Raw genomic sequence first — 27,773 nt, forward strand, 5'->3', positions numbered from 1 at the left:
ATTAAATTTAAATAGACTTAGGTGGGAAATTTCCCACATCTTTGTTAACTAGATTAAGAACATTTTCTGTGGGGAGCCCCGTTGGCTCCCTGAAGTTATCCAAACTGACATGTAAAATCTTAGTTTCGGGTCATCAGTCACAGGAGTTCTTTATGCCTACCGGAAGTCACAAGCCAGAACCTGGTCCACTCAGGGAGGTGCAGGGAGCAATGGCCTATGAGCAATCTACATTTAGAGTATGTCATACTTGCTATCAACCAGGGAGGCCAACCAGAAAGATAGGCAAAACAGTTCAAACCTCCAGCTGGTAAAAATTGCAACCTGTGTCCGAACAGAGCAAAATAACCCCCCCAAACAGAAAATAAACAAGCAACACCTCATCCAACTATCACATTCACTCATTAGTGCCCGGGGGCACTAATGAGTGAGTGAGCCGGGGTGGAGGGGGGAGGGGACCGACTCGAGCGAGCCAACAGCTCACCCCCATCAGTTCTTGACTGATGTGCCTGGTGGTCAGATGTCACCTTTAGCCTCTCTTTCCTGTTCTGGGTTTTGCCCTGTGGGGTTGTACCAGCAGTGTGTGTGGTGTGGTGGCCAGGTGTTCTTGGTATGCAGGGCTGCATGTGCCTTGGGTAAACTTCCCTAGGTGCCCTGTAAGTACTACCCTTGCATTTTAGGGTTATCTTTCCTTGGGCGTTCGGGACTCACTCCCGTTGAGGTCTACATCGCTTGTCGTAGACTTCGCCCTTGGGGTATGTCGGGGGTTTTGGGCTTTTTGTCTTGCCCTGGGTAAGGAGTGATTTGTTGCTGGGTGGGGTGCACTGTGTCCAGCTTGCACATGCAGCAGCCAACGATTCTTTCTCGCTGCCAGTTTTTTTTTTTTTTTTTTTCTCATTTCGGCTGGCATTTTTCTTTTGTTTCTGGTGGAGATCTGTTTAGTTTCTCTAGTTTTATATGAAGATAGGGGTCAGGCAGCGGCTGCATTGCATGCTAGGTTTTCATTGTTGCAATGCGGCAGGTTGGTTGCCCGTTTGAAAGCCCCACTTGGGTTTTAGGGACCAAGATTTGGGGGTGTTTGTCGCTTCGACCTTCATTCTGTCCTCGCTGCCATTTCCTTCCCAGGTGGGCGTGGTTCGCCCCACTCTTTCCCCGTGCTTCTGACTCCCAAACATCTGATGGTTTCGGAGTCGGGGCAGGATGAGGCTCGTGTGGTTTCGGGGATTGCCCCTTCCGAGTCAGGTGCGAAGGTGGTTGAGCCCGATTTTCCCGACCCAAGGCTTCTGGGTCAACTCAGCAAACTCCCTTCTCTAAAGTTTTTCCACTTGACTCCGCTTTTTATTTTTTCTTCAGGGGTGGTGGGTGCTGATGAGGGATCTGCCCTGGAGCCTGTGCCGGGGGTTACTGGAGCCTGTGTTGGGGGTGCCAGGGGCTCGGAGGGAGTCCGCATGGAGCGTTTGACCCTGCTTGGGCCCTTGTGCCTTTTGGGCACATCTAGTCAGAGTTCTTTCTGCAGGGGCAGGTGTTTTCATATTTGCCTTCCCTGTATGAATTTGAGTTGGGTGCGACTTCCCCTCGGGTTCATTTCAGCTGCCCGGTTGAACCTGTTTGTGCCGATCCTCCGGGAGGTGGTTTATATATTTGTCACTTCCCATCTCACGTGTCTGCAGGCCGTCTTTGCTCTCTCTTTAGATTTGGCCTGGGCCCTGGCTTTGCAGTCTTTGTCTCCGTTTTTGTCCTCTGTCATTTCCGGATAACTATGTTGTGCAGTTTTTGACGGTGGCTTCTACTAGTTGCCGCCCATTTCCGACTTGTTGGTGTTCGGGAGGGGTCATTCTAGGACTTCTTGGGGTGGTCGTGCCAGGGCTTGGGCTTCGTTAGGTCAAGGTGGGCCTTTAGTGCTTGTTTTGGAGCCGGTGTGTTCCCCAGGGACGTTTTCGTCTGGTCAGTGTGGTGGTAAAAATTGGCAGACAGGCTGTACAGAAGTCTGCTTCGGTGGTTGCATTGACCCTTTCACGGGTCGCCCCATTGACAGGGCGATGGGTGGGGAAGGCTGGCTTTATTTGCCCACACTTGGTCCCACGATACGTGGGTTTTTTCAGGTCATCTCCTCAGTCTTTGGTGACATTGGGCAGCTTTTCCTCCCATAGGGGGGCTAGGGTCTGGTGGGGCAGGCTTCTTCCCAGTCCCTCAGTCGGGTCATCTCGGAGTGGAATGGGTCGAAATGACTTCATCCCTGAAGTGGGTTTCCCGCTTGTTTCTGGTTCCGAAATGGGACTGTGCGTTTCTTCGGTTCATTCTGGACTTGTCCCATTAGAACTGTTTGATTCCTTGCCCCTCTTTTTGGAAGACCATGTTGTCCCAGGTCCGGCTTCTTCTCGAGCCAGGCGCTAAGATGATTTCTCTGAACCTGAGGGACACTTATTAGCACATTCCTTTTCATCCAGGGTTCAGAGATTGGTTGGGGTTCGTGGTGGGGTGACAGGCTTACCGCTTCTGTTGCCTTCCCTTCGGTTTGAATGTGGCTCCTCGCGTTTTCATGCAGTTGTAACGGGGGGTGGGGGAAATAGCTCTATCTTGTCCATTATTCCACCCCCCAGTTAACTAACGAGGCCGGGGGAAACAGCTCTCTCTAGTCCGTTATCCCGTCCCCAGTTAGCTAACTATTCTAGAGCACCCTCCAGAGTTCCTAAGGCAACCTCTCTCGTTCAACACCTTGTAACCTAGGTATTCGACAACCTAGGTGCTACGACTACAAGGCGCCGTCACTTGATCAGTTACCCGAAACTCTAGAGAGAACTCTAGAATACAGAATCATTGCCACAAACGTATAAGAGAAAACGAAAGGAAAGAAATGAATAGTGAAGTAATTAGTGAGGGTTTGGGGTGAGAGGTAGAGAGGTGGGAGGAGCGAGGAGGGTCATTAGTTGAAAGTGAGAGTTTAGAGAGGGGTGGAGGGAGAGGTGTAGATAGGTAGAAGTAGAAGAGTAGATAGTAGAAGTAGAAGAGTAGATAGTAGAAGACGAAATGCTGCCACCATCCATTCATGATCATTACATACAAGACAAGGAATGGAACTTGTCTGTATCAAAATATTCTCAAAAGATGTTATTACCATGTATCAACTCCAAACATGTACTCGTTAATATCATGAAACCAGTAACCACAGAGGCTTTCTCACCTCAACTCAAATCTCTAGGGAACAAAGTTAAACACAATTTAAATAATACATTCAACAATTATATTTCACATGAAGTATCATAATTTAGCAATTCAATTAAAATGTTCCAGTTTAATATGCAAAGTGAGTCATCATCCAAGAATTCGAGAACCCTACAACTTGACTGCCCCTGATCATCACACAACATATGAAAACACGACCAAGTCACCTAAATGTTCAACTCACCGAGGACTGAGTCTAAGTTGAATAGAGAGGGGGGGGGGGGGGTCTGCAATTTTCAGGCAGCGTCACCCCCCGTCTGGTGACGGCCTATCTCGACGGCTGGCCTCTGCTCTGCTCGTCTGCTGTTCTGTCTCGTTAATCCTTTTTGCTGGATAGCTCTCCGAGTTTATATTGGGGAACCTAGTAGCTAACTCCGCCCACAAGTAGATAGCCTCCGGCACTACCAAGCCACTCCTTAAACGTCGGCATGTTTGAAGGCTACCCGGCTCCAATTATACGCTTAGCGGAAGCAAGGTGAAATTCTCATGATCTGACCTCAGGTCACTTGGGGTCATTAACGCTTTGAGGTGTGAGATCTCAGGCAGACAACTGGCGCCTCTCAGATCCTTGTCTGTGACTCATGTACTCTATGTATGTATTAACCTAAACCAAACACTTTTACAGTGTTACATCTCCCCTTCTCCCCGAAAATAAAGTTTTTGCAACACTGCTAAAGCAAGCTAGCTGTGTGCGACAACTTTATTAATGAAAAGAATACATCCTAGCTAAACAAATATACATCATCCTACTCTAAAAAATGAAATATGTAGACAGACGTCCATTGTCTCTGGCTGGGCGACGTCACTGCTTGGTCTTGTAGATAATCCTGTACCACATTTCTTCAACACAACTGCCTCCGTCGCTTCTCCGTCGTTAACGCACAACAACACTTGGTCAACCCGAAAGCCGTTACTACTTGAACTGTGCACAGGACCGTGGAATTCGGTTGTCCCAGCTGATCTGTAATTGGCCCTACGTCAGTCACCATGAGAGACGTATATTGGGGTTCTTCACAGCTATAGGGACTACAAGTTTCGAGACCTTCATATAGTTGCCAACAGTAGAAATCCCATCCTACTCTTCTTCCTCCCTGTTGCTCCAGCACGCCTCCTTCAGAGAGCTACTTCTGACAGCCACATCAAATCCGCATGACACAGGAAGAATCACTCAACAGAGCAACATGCTTGTAGGAGGGGCAGCCAGTCAAGGCAAACGATCCTGTCTTGCAATTACGCTCCATGCAATGATGCTGACACCAGCAAGGGACACTAGGTATCGTGTCTCACTCAGCTTGTCTTATCTTCTTCTTCTTCTTTCTTCTTTCTTCTCTCTTCCTTCTTCTCTCTTCTTTCTTCTCTCTTCTTTCTTCTCTCTTCCTTCTTCTCTCTTCCTCCTCCCATGGGTCTTTGACAAGCGACCTGGGGTCCATTGGGGTCTGTCCGTCCTGGGGTCCATCCTGGGTAGACCGATGTTGGTGGGACAGACTGGAGTCGTTGTTGCTCCTCTTCCATCTTTACTGGGTCGTCTGGGGTCGTCTGCAGAACGACCTGGGGTCCACTGGGGGTCCGTCCGTCTTGGGGTCCGCTGGGGTCCGTCCGTCCTGGGGTCCACTGGGTAGACCAATGTTGACTGACCGAGAGGCTGCATCTTGGGGTCCCCTGGGGCGGTGATGGTGGTGGAGCCATGACCTCCAGGTAGTGGGCTGGTCGTGGTGGTGGTGATAAACGCCCGTGAGTATGGTACACAGCAGCCGTCTCCCTCTTTTGTATGTGCGTCTCTCCTCTCTTCTGGCTCCCACCTGTGGGTGAACAGAAAGGCGACAATATCGTGCTCCCAAGATATGTTATGTGACCCTGTAGTTTGTATAGGGTTACACAGTCCAGTCATACCGCTCTCCTCCTGGCAACGACTACACTTAAATTTAAATAATCCAATTGACACTGAATGATACTGACTTGGTGGAACATAAAACAGTAACAGAGGAAAGTTTAGAGAAGAGAGAATAAGGTCATCACTACCTTTAACTTGTCACAAAAAAAAAATCAACACTAATAGACAAAACACTAGCCTAAACTTAACTGTACCGTTCCTAATCTTAAGTACATAATTAACCGTTACTCCCACCCTTAACCTACAGCCACCTACGTGACCCAGAGTGTTTCCCTAGCATCTCCGCCGTTCAACAACTCCAAACTGTTGTCACCCCTGTGACCAGACTATCTAACGTCGAGCGTCCCCAACGTGAAGTCTACTGACATACTAATCCACACTAGCATGCTGTACAATACCAGTACACCTCGGGTTATTGCGTTCAAATGGAGTAAAACAGTCGATCGCAATAATCTGAGCAGAACCACTACTTAAAAACTACACCTGCCACTCCCCACTGACCTGGAGACCAGCGGTGGCTGGGTGTCCCCGTGGGACATGCGAGGTCACCTGTCACACTCAGCTGACCTGCACTACCAACAACGCTAAGTTCCCAAATCGCCAAATCTTATTACTAACATAAATCACTACACACGCAAGTTCTGGTGAACATTCCCTGAACTACACAAAACTCACAAAATCACTAAACACAACACCAGAGAATCACTATCTCCTAACCTGAAAACAAGTTCGCTAACTCGCGAATAATAAACACCTGTCAAGATCTCCCTGATAGCGCCTGAGCGGCAAAAAGACACGTGGGACTGAACAATGTTAAAAGAACACCAACTACCTACAACATTGTTCAACACCGCTGCCAACATTGTAACGGGGGGTGGGGGAAATAGCTCTATCTTGTCCATTATTCCACCCCCCAGTTAACTAACGAGGCCGGGGGAAACAGCTCTCTCTAGTCCGTTATCCCGTCCCCAGTTAGCTAACTATTCTAGAGCACCCTCCAGAGTTCCTAAGGCAACCTCTCTCGTTCAACACCTTGTAACCTAGGTATTCGACAACCTAGGTGCTACGACTACAAGGCGCCGTCACTTGATCAGTTACCCGAAACTCTAGAGAGAACTCTAGAATACAGAATCATTGCCACAAACGTATAAGAGAAAACGAAAGGAAAGAAATGAATAGTGAAGTAATTAGTGAGGGTTTGGGGTGAGAGGTAGAGAGGTGGGAGGAGCGAGGAGGGTCATTAGTTGAAAGTGAGAGTTTAGAGAGGGGTGGAGGGAGAGGTGTAGATAGGTAGAAGTAGAAGAGTAGATAGTAGAAGTAGAAGAGTAGATAGTAGAAGACGAAATGCTGCCACCATCCATTCATGATCATTACATACAAGACAAGGAATGGAACTTGTCTGTATCAAAATATTCTCAAAAGATGTTATTACCATGTATCAACTCCAAACATGTACTCGTTAATATCATGAAACCAGTAACCACAGAGGCTTTCTCACCTCAACTCAAATCTCTAGGGAACAAAGTTAAACACAATTTAAATAATACATTCAACAATTATATTTCACATGAAGTATCATAATTTAGCAATTCAATTAAAATGTTCCAGTTTAATATGCAAAGTGAGTCATCATCCAAGAATTCGAGAACCCTACAACTTGACTGCCCCTGATCATCACACAACATATGAAAACACGACCAAGTCACCTAAATGTTCAACTCACCGAGGACTGAGTCTAAGTTGAATAGAGAGGGGGGGGGGGGTCTGCAATTTTCAGGCAGCGTCACCCCCCGTCTGGTGACGGCCTATCTCGACGGCTGGCCTCTGCTCTGCTCGTCTGCTGTTCTGTCTCGTTAATCCTTTTTGCTGGATAGCTCTCCGAGTTTATATTGGGGAACCTAGTAGCTAACTCCGCCCACAAGTAGATAGCCTCCGGCACTACCAAGCCACTCCTTAAACGTCGGCATGTTTGAAGGCTACCCGGCTCCAATTATACGCTTAGCGGAAGCAAGGTGAAATTCTCATGATCTGACCTCAGGTCACTTGGGGTCATTAACGCTTTGAGGTGTGAGATCTCAGGCAGACAACTGGCGCCTCTCAGATCCTTGTCTGTGACTCATGTACTCTATGTATGTATTAACCTAAACCAAACACTTTTACAGTGTTACACAGTTAACTAGGGTGATGATGCCCCGTCTGCGGGTTCCAGCCTACCTTGATGACTGGTTGGTGTGGGGCTCTCAGCCGGTATGTGCGTCTGCTAGCCAGGGATCTGGTTCTTTTCCAGCTTGCTTTTTTTTTTTTTTTTTTGCAGGGATATTCCTGCGTGGGCCCTAAGCCTCTGGCTGGCCCACTAGGTTTGGGTTCCTGGTGAAGTGGTGGAAGTCCCAGTTGGTTCCATCCCAGGTTCTGACTTGGCTGGCCCTTGTGTGGGGTTCTCAGATAGTGTCCTTTTCTCTCTCCCTCCTGCAGCTTTGCTCCGGCTGCAGTCCCGCTTTCAGCTGTTTTAAGGGGAGGACCCGTGTCACCCAGAGGTGGACCTCTTTGCATCAGCTTGGTCTTAGCGTCTCCCATTATATGTGGTGCTGTTCCCCGACTGTGAGGCTCTTGCTGTAGACACGTTCTGGCAGGGCTGGTTGCGGTGGGGGTTCCTATACCTTTATCCCCCAGTCCAGCTGCTGCTCTGGGTTCTCGCTCGGCTCAAATCCTACCAGGGAAGAGTGCTTCTCCTGGCCCCATGGTAGCCGGCCTATCCTTGATTTCAGGCACTGTCCAAACCCTAGAGTTTTCCGCAACTCTGCCTCTTGCATCGGGTCGGGCCAGTGAGGTATCTCACTGGCTCGACTTACTCTTCCGCTCGTCGCATCTTTTTTTTTTTACACGGGTGTATCTCTGCTTGTATGGTGATCAGGTGGCTTATTTGATAGTGTTCCACCTGCGGTCTTCCTCTCAGCGAAAGTATGAAGTCTCCTGGCGGTCTTTCCGACATTTCCTTTCACTTTGTAGGGTGTCGTCTGTATTTGTTAGAATTGTTTTGTCTTTGCTTTCTTGTTTTTTCTGGACCAGCTTCTCATGCTGAATACTGTTGCTTCTTAGCGTGTGGCATTGGCGCAGCTGCTTCAGCTTGCATTTGGAGTGGATGTCACTTCTGCTCCGTTTCGCAAGCTCTCTTGTGTGTTTTTTCACCTTTGGTCTGCTTATGCGCTGCCTGAGCTGTCCTGATCTTTGGACCGAGTGCTCTCTTTTTCTTTCCTTCCCTTGGTTTGTTGTGGCCCATTTGGTCTGGTATTGTTTTATGAAAGCCTTATTTTTGTTGGCTTTGGCCTTTGGGGGGTCAGGTTGGGGAGCTTCATGCTCTTCTCCAGTGCAGAGGGTTCTGCTCATTTGGTCCTGAAGGTAGTTTTGTTCGTTTGCAGCCCTCCTTCTTTTCTGGCGAAAAATGAGGTGGCTGGTTTCCGGAGGGGTCCATTGGAGGTGGATGCTTTGGTTAATTCTTAACACTTTAATGCGCGCCCCATGAAAAAAAATAGCGCATTGTGCGCGCGGCGTTTTGGGCTCTTGAGCGTTAACACCAAAAAGTGTGTAATCTTTTCACTCACCGGACACCAATTCTTGAGCTACGTATTTCATTTTGGTATCAATGTGTTGGCAATAAAATTCTCTACAAGATCATATGTATAACATGTCACCAAAGCATTAGCTATCCCACCATGAAATAAATAAAACGTAGATCACTCGCCGTGACGCCCAAATAGCAACAAAATGTTCATACTCTTATGTTTGTTGTCAGCTCCACATTAATCCTACAGCGTTATATTTTATATCACTGAACTCGCAATAAAATTCCCTACACAGACATATGCATATAAATGTAGAATCATGATCGCGGCCCACACCAAGAGTGTGTGAAGTGGACGATTACCCTCGTTGTGTCAACAACTCAATAGTCTCTCCTCTAAGTTACAATACAATGCCGTTTTCTCAAATAGGCCATGTGCCTATTAGAGAAAACGGAAATTTAATGGCAAACATTTTCATACTAACCCCAAGTCGATCGAATAAGAATATGATTTTATATGTTTTTTTTTAATTCGGCCAGCTATTTACTGCGCGGTTGCGGAACCCGTTAGCCAAGTGGTCCGTATATTTACGGTCTGGTTGCGTTAAAGTGATAAGCAGTTAAGGGGTCCTGAGGAGATTTTACACTGTGCGCAAGAAAAAAAAATTCTAAATTTTTTTTGTGTTCTAAAAATGTTAATTTGTGTTCCCTGAGCACAGGAAAAAAATACAAAAATTCTATTGTACTTACCAATGACGTAATTGAGCCGACAAGTTCGCCGATGATGTCACAGAGTGAGTGCTCAAAGGTGCTGCGTCAAGGAGGTGTCGTGCGTGGAGGCTCAAAAGGCCCGAGTTGCCACAAATTTATTTTCGCGGCATTATTTACAGTATCTATGGCCCATTTTACAATAATTTTTTTCGCTAGTATTGTTCCAATTATTGTTACTTGACCTTGTATTATTAATACAACTGGTATAAATTCACTATGTGCTCACATATTATTGTCACAAGTATGCGCACCAAAATGGTATATTTTAAAGGAAATATACAATGTATTTTGTTTTTTTTTCAATATATACACTAACGCTTTATGCGGATCAGGACATAACCTGGAGTCCTGTTTGCCTAACCGCTTCCGCAATGTGGACATAAAATGATGTCCTCAAAAAAATATTTGTATAAAATTCAATTTTAATCCGATATATTTTGGGTTTGTTTCAAACTGCGCGCCATGAGGTTCTCTTTCTCACCACTAGGCTGCATGGTACAATAAGTTCATGAAAGGTGTGGACCACTTCGATCAAATGGTATTACCATTTTACCAGGAAAACTCACAAGTGGACCAAAAAGATAACGTTTATTTCCTGCAAATGGCATTGCATAATGCCTTTGTTTTGTACAAATACAACACAACTGATCAAAAAAAGCTAACATTGCTACAGTTCCACGAGGTGGCAATTTGGGCCCTATTGCGCTGGGACCCGGAAGATTGGCCTCAAACAGCAACAGTATCTCAACACTTGCGGCACGCTCCAGACATAAATGATGACACAGGTCCTGCCTATGCTGACGCCATGCAAACTCTCGGACCATCTGGTGTGAGGCGGCCTCTGTTCACTTCAACACCTCAAGCTGAAGCAGCAACCGAATCAGAACCCGAAATGTCTGGCACACTGCCATTTGACGAGATGGTTTTGTCAGATGACTCTGACTCTGACTCAAATGTTGAACCTCCAGCGATTCAGTTGATTCTGAAAATCGCATGAACTACAAATTGAAACGAGTATTTTGATACCAGAATGAACACTGTATCACATAAACTGCCGTAAGTAGACTCGAACCTTCATAGATTTTTTTTGGGTATAGCGTGTGTCTGCATGAGTGTCCCAAACGGGTTGCAGGTGGGTGACTTTAGCCGTTTATACTGGTAATGCTTCCCCCATATCATGTATTATATGCATATGTCTGTTTAGGGAATTTTATTCTGATCAATGCACAACCAAAAATAACTGTGTGCAACAAGTATAAACTTGACAAACATAACAACAGTACAGTAAAACCATTTCGTGTGTGTTTGACGCTCACTGATATGTTCCCGCGTTGTTTTATATTTGGCGCTATTCTATCTTACGCTTTGTTGATCTTTTTTACCTACGGGCTCATAGAACATTCTATTGCGAACACATTGGCACAAAAATGAATGACGTACATAGAATAATAATGTCAGGACAGTGAAATAAGTATAAACTTTCAAAGCGCCGAATCACACGTGTCGTCGCGTCACCGATACTGGGTAACAGTTCCGCCACTTCCCACACTCTTGCAGGTGGGCCGCGACCATTATTCTATGTTTATATTCATATCACCGTGTTGGGAATTTCATTGCGAGTCCATTGATACCAAAATTAACGCTGTAGGACAAGTGGAGGTGATAACAATCCCAAGAGTAAAAACATTTTGTTGCTGTTGGGCACTCACGGCGAGTCATCTACGTAGGTTTTTATTTGGTGCTGGTATCCCTATACCTTTCGTGACCTTTTTTACTGATGTTCTTCTAGATAATTTTATTGCGAACACGTTGGTACCAAAATGAAATACCTGTACGTAGCTCGAGAACTAAGATCAGGAGAGTAAAAAGAGTATACACATTTTTGTTTTGACGCTTAAGCGACAAAAACGCCGCGCGCACATACCGCTTTTTTTTTTAACCTTAGCCGGGCGGGCGAAAGTGCTAAAATTCACTTGATATGTACATGTATTTACAAAAGTATTAGACATTTATTAGTCCTGGAGACTGTGATACTGTACAAAACAGTTGACATGGCACAGAGGGACTGCACACGTTTCACACCATGTTAACACTAATTTACGTTTCTGTGGCCTCATTTTTGTGCTGTAACACACAACGCACCGACGCTGGCCTGCTGCACACACTCCAGTTGATGGTAATTTCTTGATTTGGTGTACCAGAAAGGCCTCCCTGTAAGTGAGCCTGGGTGCAGGAGCATGGTCCAATATTGAGTCCCGAATGGGTCTTTGTATGCCAGGAGTATCTTTGCCAAACTTACCTAGTAATTGTTTCACAACCTGAAAACTAAACAAACAGAAATATGGTTTTCTACCTGTTTTCACAAGATACATGTTGTAACTGTTCAACATTGTTACGTCAATAAGGTGGAAAATCATCATCTTTTCCCACTTCACTGTTGTCCGTACACACTCTACAGCACCCACTATCATGTCACATTTATCGACTAAATGCATGTTGATGTTGTAGTCCATCACACAATCTGGCTTATATATTATTTGTTTTGTTGTTCTGTTCACTTTGCCACTGTCCACCATTGTACCAGGGTGAATGGTGGTCAACATGTTCACTTCACATCTGTCTTTCCACCGGACTGAAAGCATTTCACCACTTTTTCTTACCTCGCAATCACCTACTTGCATAACAGTGTCAAACACAGGCATTTCCCTTCATTTTGGCTTTACTGTGCCACACACTCCAGCTCTATTATCAAGCAAGAACCTGGTTAGTAAGGGACTGGTATGATAGTTATCTATGTACAATGTGTGGCTCTTGTTCAGATATGGTGCAAGCAGTGCCTTCACCGCATTACCTGAGAAGCCATGTTGGGCATTAGCAGGAATGTCTACATTTGTAGCCAAATACAGTATCGTGTGTAGGACCATTCCTGATTCAGTCACAGAGCACAAAGAACTTCAATCCAAATCGGTGGCATTTTGAGGGAATATACTACTTGAAGGCAGCACGTCCTTTGAAAAGCACAAGGGATTCATCAATAACCAGCTTCTGAGCTGGTATGTAGTAATCTCTGAACTTTCTAATCTGGTCATGTAGCACGTGCCTCACCCTCCAAAGCCTATCATTCTGTCTCTCGTCTGCATTATTTGCAAAATGAAGACACTGTAGGAGTATCAGAAATTGGTCTCGGGACATATATTTCGCAAACAATGGTGTTGGAACAGTGTTGTCTTTTCTCCAATAATGTGATATACTTGTTTCACACAATGTTTCATCAACATACATATGGCAAAAAACACATACAGCTCACCTACAGTTGTCTCTTTCCAACGCTGTAATCGTGAAAATTCTGATACATCCTCACCTTTAATGAAATCAGCTGCAAGTCTATTCGTTTCGTGAACAATATGTTCCATGAGCGGCTCATCAAAATATGCAGTGAAGAAGTTCATTTCGCTCTTTTCGTCACCTGTATCAGGGAAAAGATCTGTAATTCCCACATCTCTATTGTCAAAGTCGGGAATTTGTGAAACAAAATCTTCCCCATCACTCCACACAAATAAACCTGCTGTCTTCCGATAGCCATTAGCTGCACCACGGCGAGGATTCCTTGGACCAGAAGCTGAAGCAGGTCTAACAACAGTAGGGGCAGGAAGGGATGATGAGGGAAAGGTATTGGATCATTCCATCTCAAATCACCAAAAAGTCACCTATGGCTCCCACTCGACCCTCTCCAAATGCCATGAAATTTTGTAGTAAGATAGCCCTAGACCCCAAATGAAACTTTGCAAAATATTAAAGCTCAATCTGCTTTGGTTCTTAAATAACAGGTCCATATTCAATGGGCTCTCGTCCCATTAATGCGTAAATGCCACAAAAAGTACCAACTTTGACCCTTTGTTAAATCATTTCTATTACCTGTAGGAGTGTGAAATTTGACATACCAGGACAACTTTTGGTGTAGAATAATGTACTGTAATTGAAAAAGCAGTATGGGTGGCCATTCAGCTATCCATCCATGCTAAAATCACTGCCAAATTTTGTCGCGAGAAATTTGGACCCCAATTTGGTGACCACTTACTCATCAGCAAAAGGTCTAAACGCCATAATCTTTTGCAATGATGTATAACAAGTGCAATATTATGCAGTGATGCAATAGCAACTCTGTTGTATCCATATGTCCAGAGGTGGCCCACTTGAAAGTTGGCCCAAAAATTTTTTGTGCAAAACTAGCCCACTTTCAAGGCAAAATATCTCAATATGCATCATTCCCAATTTGGTTTTGAATGACACCATTGGATAGAGCAGATTTTTCTGTACAAGAGTAACTTATTTAGGTTTGGATCTGAATTCCTAGTTCAGCCAGAGGACCCTGAAAATGACATACCTTGGTGTGATATCGAAAAAATCAAATTATGATTCTCCATCTTCCTTGTGCACTGATTATGACTTCTCTGGGGGGGAGCCCCGTCGGCTCCCCGGAGCTATCCCAGGCTGATATGATAATGTCAGACTTTGGCATCAGTCATGTGTATGGAGTTCTTAGGCCTACCGGGGACCACGGCCAGAACCGGGCCCCCTCAGAGAGGCAAGGGGAGCAATGGCCTATAGAAGCCCCCGTGTAGTTGGAAGCATTCTATGTCTGCCATCGACCGGAACAGGCACCCAGAAAGGTAAGCGCCCCAAAACAAACCCCTATTCTGGTTAAAATTGCTACCAAAAACCGAACTAGTGGATAGAACTCCCCAACCGAAAACAAGCAAACTAGTGTGACGTCACACACTGCCGCGCCGCTGTCTGCGCAGCTCCCCCCTCCCCGGGAGGGGGAAGGGGAGCCCCAGACCCCCCGCGCCGGCTACCCACACCTCAGTTCTTGAGGCTGATGCTATAGGCGATGGTCGTGTGCTCTGGCTCCGGTGTCGCTACTGCACTGTGCTTTGCGTGTGGTGTTAGTTTTGTGGGTGCGAGAGCCAGGAGTTATCTTCAGTACTCGGGCTGCCTTCCCTAGGTGCCCTGTAAGTACTGCCCTTGGGGCTTGGGGCCACCTTCCACAGGCTCCTCGGGGTCTGCCTCTGCTGGTCCGTTTTACCTTTCGGTTTTTCGGCCGCCTGTTGGGCTCTTGGGTGTTCTGTTCTCCCTTGTTACCGGCAGGTAAGAGGCAGTTTGCACTGGTAAGGGGCGCAGGGTGCTGCTCAGCTTGTAATTCCCGACATCGCGGCCGGCTCTGTTCCTTGGGGTTCGCTGTCCTCTTGCGGGGTTTTGTTTTTCTTTTTGTTTTTGCCTGGTGGGGGGGTTCTGTCATTTTATTCAGTTTGTTTTTGCCCTTCCACTGTTCTCTTCGGTGGCGCCCCCTGCTAGGTCCCCGTGAGTGTACACGTCCCTGGGGTTCAGCTTTAGAAGTTTGCTTGGTAGTTTTGGGCGCCGGTTTGCAGCACCCTGCCTGGGACTACCTGAGCGCGAGTCCTCTTCAAGTAAACGCTCAGGACCCTGGGAATCCCTTAGGGGGCGCGTGGGTCCGATGGATGTGACCCCGGAGTCTCCACTCGTTGTGTGCGAGTTTGAGGGTTGCTCGGTCCCCTTGTCTCAGGGTGACCCTCATTGTTTTTGCCTCTGCCACGCTGCCTGTTGGGTCGGTGATACTTTCGACCCTGAGTCCTGTGAGTGTTGCTGCTTGCTTGTGACTCAATTTACCTAATCCTCTGATGATTCTATTCGGGTACAGGCGGCACGTGCGTTGCAGTCTAGGTTTCGTCTGTTGCAACGCGCTCGGTTGGTTGCTTCCCCGGATGCCCCGGGGCTGCCCCGCTTTGCTTTTCGAGACCCGGACTTGGGGGTGGGGGTCGCTTCGATCCTGGTTCAGTCCGCACCTCCTCGTCCTTCCCCTTCTGTTCGTTCTGGTCCCCCGCCCCTGCTTCCGGCCCCGAAGCGTCTGAGGGTTTCGGGGTCGGAGCAGGGGTTACTTGATCTCGAGACTCGGGCAGCTTCGGGGGTTGCCCCTTCCGGGGGGGCGGCAGAGGCATTCGAGTCTTGTCTCCCGGCCGAAGCTTCAGGGTCTGACCAGTGGGCCCCCCCTTCCTCCAGCTTTTCCGGCTGCTCCGTCCTTGTCTTGTGGGGTCGGGGCTTGGGGAGAGGACTCGGCCTCGGGTCCTGTGGTGACGGACCTCGAGGCTGGGGAGGGGCTGACTTGGGGGCCTTGGGCCCCGCCTGGGTTTTTCTTCCCACTGAGCGGGGCTTATTGTTACAAGGAGTGGGGTTTTCTTTTCCCCCCTCTGCGTACGAGTTGGATTTGGTGTCAGCCCCTCCCCGGGTTCGGTTCCGTGTTCCCCCGGGTACGTTGGTTCCGTCCTTCCGGAGGTTTTCGGCTTATCGCATCCAACCTGGTGTGGTGCGAGCGGCCTTTGCAGCTTACCTCCTGCGTGACCCGGATTATGCCTCGGAAATGGATCCGTCCACGTTCAGGTTTGGGACTTCGTTCCCTTTCTGGTTCCGTTACGAGGTTCCGGAGTCGTCCTGGCTAGCAGACTGCCCCTTGTTTGGTCTGGATTCCTGGCATTCCTTCTGTCGTTCCCGCACGCTGGAGTGGCGGGAAGCTTCCACGGTGCTTCAGGTTTTCCTGGGGGGTGAACTTGAGTACCTGAATGAGTGCTTGTTTGCCCCTGCCCTTCCCCGCGATGTGGGCGTTATTCAGCTCCATGTGCAGGTTCCCTCCCTTTCGGCGGCGCTCGTTGCGGAGGACTTGCGCGCCCGGGGCCTTTTGTGTTCGGCCTTGCGGTTCTTTTCCCTCCTGGAGCTGTCTTCGGATTGGCTCATGGAGGATGTGGGGACGCATGGGTCCGTCCCAGGGTCCGGCACCTTGTCCTCGGCTGCGCGTTCATCGGCTGCCTTGTTGAAGCTGTTCACGCCGATTTTGCGGGATGCGGTTTCCCTGTTCTATGCTTCCCGTCTCGCATGTCGGCAGGCGGTGCTGGGTTCCTCCGTGGAATCTGCTTGGGCTCTGGCTCTTAGGCGTTCTTCACCTTTTTGTCCTCTCCTGTTTGGGGAGTCGGCCGTGGCGCAGTTTATTCAGGCTGCGTCGGCGGCTTGTCGTCCGATGTCGGACTTGTTGGTTTTCCGGGGGTCCCGGGGTGGGTCTTCCCGGAAAGGTCGTGCCAGGGCTCGGGGTTCCTCTCGTCGTGGTAGGCCTCTGGTGTCAGGTTTGGGGTTGGCTCCTCCTGCGGACCCTTCCTCGTCTGGTCGGCGCGGTGTTCTCGCTGTGCGGGGTTTTGGGTCTCGTAAGGGTCGCCGGCCCTTTCGCGGTTTGCCCCCTTGACGGGGCGATGGGGGGGCGGCTTGCGCTGTTCGCCCGCGCCTGGTCCCACGATTCGTGGGCCTTTCGGGTCGTGTCTCGCGGCCTGCGGTGGCGTTGGGTGGCCCCTCCCCCCTTTGGGGGGTCGGGGCTGGCAGGGCAGGTTTCTTCCCCTGCGCTCGGTCGAGTCGTCTTGGAGTGGGTACGCTTGGGCGTCGTCGAAACGACGTCGTCCCTCAGATGGGTTTCCCGTCTGTTTCCGGTTCCGAAACGGGACTGCGCGGACCTGCGGTTCATTCTGGACTTGTCCCGTCTGAACCCCTGGGTTCATTGCCCCTCCTTTCGGATGACTACGCTGTCTCAGGTTCGGCTCCTCTTGGAGCCGGGAGCTTGGATGGTGTCCCTGGACCTCCGGGATGCTTATTGGCATGTCCCGATTCATCCGCGGTTCAGGGACTGGCTCGGTTTTGTTGTGGGGCGTCTGAGTTACCGCTTTCGTTGTCTCCCGTTCGGGTTGAACCTGGCACCTCGCGTGTTCACGCGCCTTACACGAGTTGTGGTGGCTCATTTGCGTCTCCTAGGTGTTCGGGTGTTGGCCTACCTCGACGACTGGCTGGTTTGGGCTCCCAGCCAGTCAGCTTGCTTGCTAGCCAGGGATTTGGTTCTTTCCCAGCTCGTCGAGTTCGGGTTCTTGGTGAACTGGAGGAAGTCCCATCTGGTTCCCTCTCAGGTTCGGACTTGGCTGGGTCTCGTGTGGGACTCTCGAACCGCCTCCTTGTCTCTCCCTCCGGAGTCTCTCCTGCGGCTGCGGTCCCGCCTTCGTCTGTTTCTGGAGGGCCCTCGGGTCACCCGGCGGTTGCTCGAGGGGCTGTGCGGGAGCCTGAACTTCGCGATGGTGGTCTACCCGCCGGGTCGGGTTTAGCTTCGACGGCTGTTCTGGTTCCTTCGGGGTTCCCCCTTCCGCCTCTCTCACGATCGCAGAGTTCAACCCCCGGGGGCCTTGCGTCGGTTGCTGCGTCACCGGCTTCCTCTTCGGGTTTTTCGGGGTTCAGTGCCTTGGCGCCTACCCGAGCCCTCGCTCGATGTGTACACGGATGCGTCGTCTCTCGGCTGGGGTTTTGTGACCAGTGCTCACCAGGCCGGCCAGGGGCGTTGGGATCCGTCCTTCCGTCGAGCTCACAGCACGGTGCGGAAGTTCGCGGCAGTGTGGTTTGCTCTGGGGAGGATTCGGGTGGCCCGCGGATCGACGATTCGGCTCCATTCGGACTGCTCTCCGGTGGTTCATTGCCTGAACCGCGGGGGTTCGATGCGGTCCTTGTCTCTTTGGGGTTGGTCGCTTCGGGTGACTCGTCTGCTGAGTTCTCGGGGTTTGGCTCTCCTGGCGGTTCACGTACGGGGCGTGTCCAACGTCTTGGCCGACGCCCTGTCTCGCTTCGTTCCCCTCTCCACGGAGTGGACGGTCGACGACGAGTCCTTCCGTTGGCTTTGCCTGACGTTCGGGCGCCCTGAAGTGGACCTCTTCGCGTCGGCGTGGTCGCGGCGTCTTCCCGTTTATGCGGCGCCCTTCCCCGATTGCGAGGCCGTCGGGGTCGATGCCTTTCGGCTCGACTGGTCGAGGTGGGGGTTCCTGTACCTCTTTCCCCCGGTTCGGCTGTTGCTCCTGGTCCTGACTCGCTTAGAGACTTACCGGGGGAGAGTTGTCCTTCTGGCCCCTTGGTGGCCGGCCCAGCCTTGGTTTCAGGCGCTGGTTGCTAGGTGTCCGAACCCGAGGGTTTTTCCGCGGCTCTGCCTCTTTCAGCAGATCGGGCCGGTACGTCACGTTGCTGGTTCGATCTTCTCCTCGAGTCTTCGCGTATGGTTTTTTTGACTCGAGTCTATCATCATCTCTATGGTGATCAGGTGGCGTCCTTGTTGATGTCCCACCTGAGGGCTTCTTCTCGGCGGCAGTACTGTATGAAGTTTCCTGGCGGTCCTTCCGTTTCTTTTTGCGTCTTCGTCGTGTTAGCTCCTTGTCTGTTCGGGTGGTCTTGTCCTTCCTCTCGTGGTTGTTTCAGGACCGTCATCTTATGCCTAACACTGTCGCTTCGTATCGTGCGGCGCTGGCGGAGCCGCTTCAGCTTGCTTTCGGTATCGATGTTACGTCTGCGCCGTTTCGCAAGCTGTCTCGTGCATTGTTTCACCTCCGGCCTGCTCATGCGTCGCCTAAGCCGTCCTGGTCTTTGGACAGAGTGCTCGCTTTCCTTTCATCTCCTCGTTTCGTTGTGGCCCCTTCGGTCCAGGATTGTTTTTCCAAGGCTCTTTTCTTGTTGGCTTTGGCCTCTGGGGGTCGGGTCGGGGAGCTTCATGCTCTCCTCCGGCGCAGGGGTTTCTGCTCTTTTGGTCGTGGTGATAGTTTTGTTCGTTTGCAGCCGTCTCCTTCTTTTCTGGCGAAGAATGAGACTGCTGCGTTCCGGAGGGGTCCATGGGTGGTTGATGCTTGGTTGGTCAGGTCGGGGGTGCATCATGTTTTGTGTCCGGTTGCGGCGCTTCGCCGTTATTTGCGCGCCACAGCTTCTGTGTCCGGGGACGCGCTGTGGGTTGATCCGGTTTCCCTTCTTCCCTGTTCGCGGGTTCGGGTCTCTCAGGTCGTCCGCAGGGTTATTAGGTCCAGCCAGCCTGCGGTCTATCCCCGTGCCCATGACGTTCGTAAGTTCGCGGCTCTTGCTGCCGTCTTTGGGAATATGTCTTGGTCTGATATTCGGGCGCGGGAATTTTGGCGGTCGAACAGGGTCCTGGCTGCTCGTTACCTTGTGAATGTCCCTGGGCCTCGTCGGGCCTGTGTTGCTTTGGGTCGGCGGTTGCAGCCAGTTGTCTCGGCTTCGATTTGAGGGGTGAGCGACGACCGCCTCCCGGGTAAGTCCCTCTTTTTCTGTCTGTGGGTAGTTAGCTCCGGGGAGCCGACGGGGCTCCCCTCAGAAAACCAGCGTTGAATGTAATGAAACGCCATTTTCTGGGTGAGTCGCGGAGGCTCCCCGGCATCCCTCCCTCCCTCCGGTCGGCGGTTTTTCGCGTTTTTGACATCCAGCCTCAAGAACTGAGGTGTGGGTAGCCGGCGCGGGGGGTCTAGGGCTCCCCCTTCCCCCTCCCGGGGAGGGGGGAGCTGCGCAGACAGCGGCGCGGCAGTGTGTGACGTCACACTAGTTTGCTTGTTTTCGGTTGGGGAGTTCTATCCACTAGTTCGGTTTTTGGTAGCAATTTTAACCAGAATAGGGGTTTGTTTTGGGGCGCTTACCTTTCTGGGTGCCTGTTCCAGTCGATGGCAGACATAGAATGCTTCCAACTACACGGGGGCTTCTATAGGCCATTGCTCCCCTTGCCTCTCTGAGGGGCCCGGTTCTGGCCGTGGTCCCCGGTAGGCCTAAGAACTCCATACACATGACTGATGCCAAAGTCTGACATTAGCATATCAGCCTGGGATAGCTCCGGGGAGCCTCCGGGACTCACCCAGAAAATGGCGTTTCATTACATTCAACGCTGGTTTTTTTCTTTCCATTCTTTTCGGGACACATTCGACTAAATTCTTCACCCTTAAAAAACTGTACTACCCTTTCCTTCACTTCCTCAGGAACTGACTTGCCCTGCATTTTCTTAGGAATTGCTAGTATTCCCTGTTGTTGATGTGATGACTTATACTGAATTTTGTAACTAGCTCATCAAGATTGTAACTTGCTTAGCTAAATGAATTGTGAGGTTCAGTCCCTGAACCCATTATGTGCCTCTGTAACCCTTTCCACTACCACCCACAAGATGGGTATGGGGTGCATAATAAATGAACTAAACTAAACTTCTTTCAGCTTCCTAGCTTCGCAAACCATGTATTATGAAACTTTGAACTGCTCCATTGTCTTTTTGATAGACCAGCTTTGTGGCACGAGGGTTAGGATTTGTATTTTTTCTTGGCGCTTTGCTACATCAAATTTTAGCTTCATTTCTTCAATGAGTTTATTGAAGTCTTGGCAATTTGTGACTTGCTTGGCTTGAGCTTGGCTAGAGTTGAGTTGGCTAGAGCTTGGTACCAACAGGTTTTGGTAATCAATATTTCCAATTGCAGCAATCTGCTCGGCAATTATTTCCTGTGTTTAGCTAATCCTACACTTTGCATAACCATGCTTATCCCTTGCATTGACTCGTTGATATTTAATAGGTGAGATGCCTAATACTGATAAACTTGTGTTTACACTTTCACAGATTTCCATATTATCAGCAGGGCCATCAGATTCAGTAGAGCTGGACTCACTTACCTGTTTACTGTCGAATTCCTTTCTGCATGATGTGCACAACTTTTGGCCAGGCTTAATACTGACATTCAGCATATCTGACATTTTCTCTGCAGTAGCTACTGTGATTGGTCGCAAATCTTTTCGCTTTACATGGCATTTCTTCTTCTTGAAGGGATTGCATCAAGTTTTTTGCAAAAATTCAAATTTTTCAACAGCAAAGCTTCATGATGGAGGCATACTTGAGATTCTCCATCCAAGTTCAGTTCACTTCACTTTGCTATCAGTTTTGGATCATCTGCACTATACTGTTTTAGAAACTTCAAACCTTTGTTGGGAGTGTAGGTTGTCAAGTGACATTCAGAAGAGCCACGCTCATGGCTAGCAATAGTACATGGCAATAAACCAATGGAATCCTGATTCATGACGTATCTGTAATTGAATTCAAATCAAATTATTTAACTAACTGAATACAGTAATTTCAAGTGTGACCTGTAATACATTAACATTAATATTGCTTTTTATTTATTTGTGTATTTATTGCAAGTAAATACACAAATAAGTAAACAGCAATGTTTGACCTGCTGACACGATACTACAAAGATAAAAAGATAAATATAGAACAGGAACCTAAAATAGCACTGATTGTTTAATAATAATTCTGAATCCCACCCAAAAATGTTCTACCCAATGAAGCTTAACATTTTTCCAATCAGTTTGGATATCAATTTGCTAGCAGTCATGATCAGTGCACAAAGAAGATGGAGAATCATAATTTGATTTTTTCGATATCGCACCAAGGTATGTCATTTTCAGAGTCCTCTGGCTGAACTAGAAATTCAGATCCTAACCTAAATAAAAGTTACTCCTGTACAAAAAAATCTGCTCTATCCAATGATGTCATTCAAAACCAAATTGGGAATGATGTATATTGAGATATTTTGCCTTGAAAGTTGGCTAGTTTTGCAAAAAAAAATTTTTGGCCAACTTTCAAGTGGGCCACCTCTGGACATATGGATACAACAGAGTTGCTATGGCATCACTGTATAATATTGTGCTTGTTACACATCGTTGCAAAATATCATGGCATTTAGATCTTTTGGTGATGAGTAAGTGGTCTCCAAATTGGTATTTGGAGATTACGTCTCCAAATTTCTCACAACAAAATTTGGCAGTGATTTTAGCATGGATTGGTAGCTGAATGGCTACCCAAACTACTTTTTTTTAATACACTGCTGTATTCTGCACCAAAAGTTGTCCTGGTGTGCCAAATTTCACACCTCTCTGGACAATAGACGTGACTTGATAAAGGGTCAAAGTTGGCCCTTTTTACGATATGTACGCATTAATGGGATGAGAGCCCATTGAACATGGACCTACTATTTAAGAACCAAAGCAGATTGAGCTCTAATGTTTTACACAATTTCATTTGTGGTCTAGGGTTACTTTTTTACAAAATTTCATTAGATTTAGAAAGGGTCGAGTATTCACCTAGTTGTGTTTGCGGGTGTTACGGCCCTCTCGGGACGCAACGGGGTTCTTACTCTGATGTAGTTAGAGGAAGATATATATCCGGCCCCAAGCCAGTAGAGGCTATCAAGGGATGCGATCCGTGACGCAAGTAACTTAAAGGGAGTAGGGAAAGGAAGGTAAGAACTTAATATAATATAATATAACCTTCACCATTTAAATATATAAAAGTAAAACGTACACAAGGGGGAGGGGTATTAACACTTTACAACGGGGGTCAACACTGTAGTCTTCTGCTGGAGACTATGGATCCTTGAAGCTAGGTGCTGAGTCCGCGGTGCTTTCTTCGTGGCCTCAAGACGTGTCCTCTGAGAACGCCGAGTCTACCCTGGCCACAGGTCAGCCACAACACAGGTCCACTGGGGGCACCGTCGTGGAGGCCGTCAACCACACGTCCAGCAGGTCTGCTGGCAGGTACTGAGCCACCAAGGCTGGTACGGCCACTCCACGAACGATAAAAGAGGTACGCCCTAGACAGGAGTCTCGTGTGATATCACAAATCACCCTCCTGTCCTCAATACCCCAGTGGATTATCGTCTCCAACCGTCGGTCCCGGGTAAATCCTTTCACTGCCACTCCACTGGCAGGCTTAACACACCACAGTGTTCTTCCGGGGGGACGACGTCACGACAGCGGCAGCAAACTTCACTGTATGGAGACTGGCTGCCTCGGGTAGACTGACTCCACCTTCAACACAGTGGTCCCAGGTCGGCTCTGTAAGCAGACACGTCATTAATAACCGGGACACTAATACACCACACTCACAGGCTCAGATACAAACGCCCGACATATCCACTCCATAGATGGCGCTGTCGTCGGAGCACCACCTCACCAGAGGTCAGGAGCGGCGGTGTTGAGCGCTGAACCAGACTAGAAACTGGTCCTCGAGGCCAGTACACGCTGTCCTCACTAGGTGTCGTCGTTCGCTTGGAGGGGGTTTCGGGAGCTGACCCACAGATGGCGTGTTTGTCACTGCTCCCGGCCTGGACGCTGGATCCGGGTTCGTAACAGCGGGGGTTGAGCTTTTGCTCTTTCGGCCTGCCTCTCAACTGTCAATCAACTATTTACTAACTACTTTTTTTTCCCCATACCACACACACACACCCCAGGAAGCAGCCCGTGACAGCTGACGAACTCCCAGGTACCTATTTACTGATAGGTAACAGGGGCATTCAGGGTGAAAGAAACTTTGCCCATTTGTTTCTGCCTCGTGCGGGAATCGAACCCGCGCCACAGAATTACGAGTCCTGCATGCTATCCACCAGGCTACGAGGCCCCTTGTAGTGGGAGGCCTTTGGTGGATTCACATGGAATGACCCTATTGGAAGATGAGGGGATTTGTTCCTCATTGTCGCTATTTTGTTCCATGCGGCAGCGCTTAGCTGGGCGGGCAGCTGATGCGACGAAACTTTGACTGGCACTAGCAGGCGTAGCAAAACTATTCTCCGATTCTAAATCACTAAAACCAGAGAATGATTCACCTGCTTCAGACTCGTCGATCATATCATAATCTGGCAATGGAACACATGAACTATGTGCTTGGATGCGAAGTGGTGTTGAGTAGTAGCGGATGACTCTCGTAGCATCCTCACCCTCTTGGCACCAACATGTTCACTTTCACTATCCGTTGTTTCTATATCCTCAGGCTGTGTATAGTCCTCATCTATATCTGAGTCGTCAATATCAGATTCATCAACGTCTTTGAACAATTCATTAGTAATTTCGTCTTCTGTCAATGACTGTGCGGCACTGTGCGCTGAGCGAGGTCGAACGCTGGGTCGTGAAGCGCTCGCCATGATGTCTGGTCACTAACTAAGGCCTGGGAGACAAAGGAGGCCTGCACTAGATTTTTTCAACATGGCGTCTGTTTACAATCGCCCCTGGCTATGAGATGGGTGACCTCTTTACACTGTGGGACACTTGAATCATGCCTGGCACTATGGCATATATATACGCCATGCGCACGGTGGGACATGTTACTCATGACGTGTATATACGCCATGCGCAGTTTAAGGGTTAAGGTGCCTCACGGCTGAGTGGACATCGCTTCGGATTTGTAGGCCAGAGGTTCCGGATTCGTTCCCCGGTGGAGGCAAAGACAAATGGGCAACAAATTTCTTTCGTCCTGATGCTCCTGTTCACCTAGAAGTAAATAGGTACCTGGGAGTTAGCTGCTACGGACTGCTTCCTGGGGGTGTGTAACAAAAAGGAGGCCTGGTCGAGGACCGGGCCGCGGGGACTCTTAAGCCCTGAAACCATCTCAAGATAACCTCAAGGCCTGGGGTGGCTTTACATCGCTACCTGCAGGCCAGTGGTTCGGTGGCAGTGGACACGCTCTGGGTTGATCCGGCCTCCCTAGTTCCTTGTTCCAGGGCTCATGTATTTCAGGTTGTCCGTAGTGTCATTAAGTCTAGCCAGCCTGCGGTCTACCCTCATGCCCATAATGTGTGGAAGTATGTTGCTCTAGAAACTTTTTCGGGAATTTGTCTTGGGTCAACATTCGGGCGGGGATTGGGGGGTGGGGGGATTGGAGGTCGAACAGGGTCTTGGCCGCCAGGTATCTAATGAATGTTCCGGGGCCCTCTTTGGCCTTGTGTTGCTTTGGAATGTCTGTTGTGACCTGCTGTCTCATCTTTGTTTTGAGACCTGCGGTGCTGCTGTCTCCCAGATAAGTTCCTCTGTTAGTTATCTGTGGGTAGTTAGCTTCAGGAAGCTGATGGGGCTCCCCAAAGAAAATCAGCATTGAATGTAATGAAATGCCATTTTCTGGATGTGCTCCAGAGGCTCCCTGACACCCTCCCTCCCTCCCTCCGGTCGGCGGTTTTTCATCATTCTCGAACTGATGGGGTGAGTTGTCACATCTGGCCCCCCTCCAACTATCGCAGTCACTAACAAGTGACTGCAATAGTTGGATGAGGTGTTGCTTGTTTGTTTTCTTCTGGGTGGGAGTTATTTTGCTCTACACATGGAAATCACAGTAGCGTGATGCATCACATAAACAAATCCACAAGGGGATTCCCGATTGCAATTCTTTTCACCATGTCGTGGCCTAGTCGACTAAGGCAGCATCTGAGATCATCTTGGGTGTATGTTCGAACCCTCATCACAGCCCTTGTGGTTTTGTTTATTTTGCTGTTTGGACGTAGGTTGCAATTTTTACCAGCTGGAGGTTTGTGTTGTTTCGCCTATCTTTCTGGGCGCCCTTCCCAGTCAATGGCAAGTTTGACATAATCTAAATGTAGAATGCTCGTAGGTCATTGCTTCCAGTGCCTCTGAGGGGACCAGGTTGTGGCTCGTGGTCTCCGGTAGGCATAAAAAACTCCCGTGACTGATGCACCCAAAATAAAATGGCACATGTCAATTTGGATAGCTTCAGGGAGCAGACGGGGCTCACCCAGAAAATGGTGTATTATTACACTCAGCACTTTTTTTTCATGAAATATTTGAAAAAGGAGTAGCAGTTAGGTTAAGGACATTATTTTTTTTCACAAAACATTTGGGAAAGGAGTAGCAAAAATATTTGAAATGTACTAAAGATTATCCCATTTTATTGACTGTATCTGGATAAAAATACATTTTCATCCAGATACAGTAATAGAGATTCATCAGAATTCTTACTCCAACTGATTTGCATGTAATGGGTGTTTATATTATCTTGCTTCATGACTAACAAATGTAAATGACCCCAGCATTTATGTCTTACTAGCATTTATTTAACTAGACTCTGATACTTGTGTTATATTTGTCTGACTGATATTTATATTAACCAAACCATTAATTATATTAGTTTTACTCTGGAATTTGTATTAGCTTGATTCTGGGAATTATCCTTTAGTGTAGCATATAAATTGAATCTGGCATTTCTTTTTGTCGGACTTTTGCGTTTATATTAGCCTAACTGCAGGCTTTACGCTTTTTGGGGAGCATTTAATTCATGCTGATCAACCTAGGCTAGGTCTATTTTCTGCTATTATTCATGTAATTATTTATGAACTATTGCTTTTAAGTGTTTACTTCTAATTAATGTGATTTAATTTCACTTTCAGGCCTCAAGTTAAATACTGTATAATTTATAGTGTTCCGTATAGACGTATATGCTGCTAGATACAAGACGCCGATATTGATTTCATAGGTTTAATTTATTATTTTGGTTGATTAACAATGTGTAGTTATAGTTTATAAATTATTAGTACATAATATTTATTAATAGAATAAAGTGTTATTCATAACTCATAGGCTTTATGCCCCATTAACTATTATTTAGAACTTGCATGACAGTTTTCAATACATGTTCACTCACTATAACAAGTAGGATTATAGAACTTATTTAACAGTTACCTTTACATACAAGGTAGAACTTGACAGTTTTCTTTAGTATGTTCTGTATCGACCTATATGCTACTAGATACAAGATGCCAATATTAATTTGATAGTGTTTAATTTATTATTTTGATGGATTAGCAATGTACAGTTATAGCCTATTAATTATTAGTATATAATATTTATTAATAGAATAAGGTGTAATTCTTGACTTAAAGGCTGTATGCATCATTAATTATTATGTAGAACTTGCATGATAATTTTCAATACAAGTTCACTTCACTCACTATAACAAAACAGTATTATAGAACTTGACAGTTTTTTTTTACTTTACATTCAATGTCACTGTTCATTCTCTGTAACTCAGAGTATTATAGAACATACTTGATAGTTATCTTTATAAGGTCATTCTTCACTCAGCTGTAATTAGGAGTATTATAGAGCTTACGTAACAGTTACCTCTACAAAAAAAAAAAGTTACTGTTCATTCACTGTGACTAGGAGTATTGTAGAACTACTTGACCTTGTATGTAGTTATCTCTACATGCAAGTGACCTTGTTGGTAGAGATAACTGTCAGGTAAGCTCTATACTATGCCTAGTTACAGCGAATGGACAGTGACCTTGTGCTTAGGAAAAACCTGTTAAATAAGTTTTATATACTCCTTGTTACAGTAAGTGAACAGTATAACCTTGTATGTAGAGATAACTACATACAAGGTTACTGCTCACCCACTGTAAGAATGAGTTTTACAGAGCTTAGAAGCAGTAAACTCTTCGTACAAGGTCTCTGATGACTCACTGTAACTTAATGTTCTTATAATTAGTATATAATTGTTCATGTAAAGTTGTTTATTTATCCTCTGAGAATTGTTCAGCTTGTCACCTGAACACTTTAAAGTCATAATTCTTAGTTGTTAGGAATATTGGGGAACCAACAAAGTAA

General features: G+C 47.7%; 1 non-coding gene across 1 annotated transcript in view; it reads left to right on the plus strand.

Moving 5' to 3' along the window:
- The window catches only part of LOC123772841 (uncharacterized), a 32,371-nt gene extending 4,697 nt beyond the window's left edge, over nt 1-27,674 (plus strand). Inside the window, exon 2 of the transcript XR_011228169.1 lies at nt 26,555-27,674. This is a non-coding gene — a transcript (uncharacterized protein). The remainder of the gene's footprint in view (nt 1-26,554) is intronic.
- Nucleotides 27,675-27,773: the final 99 nt, after the last annotated feature.

This window comes from Procambarus clarkii, chromosome 12, assembly GCF_040958095.1.
Source record: "Procambarus clarkii isolate CNS0578487 chromosome 12, FALCON_Pclarkii_2.0, whole genome shotgun sequence".
In the NCBI taxonomy this organism is placed as follows: Eukaryota; Metazoa; Arthropoda; class Malacostraca; order Decapoda; family Cambaridae; genus Procambarus; species Procambarus clarkii.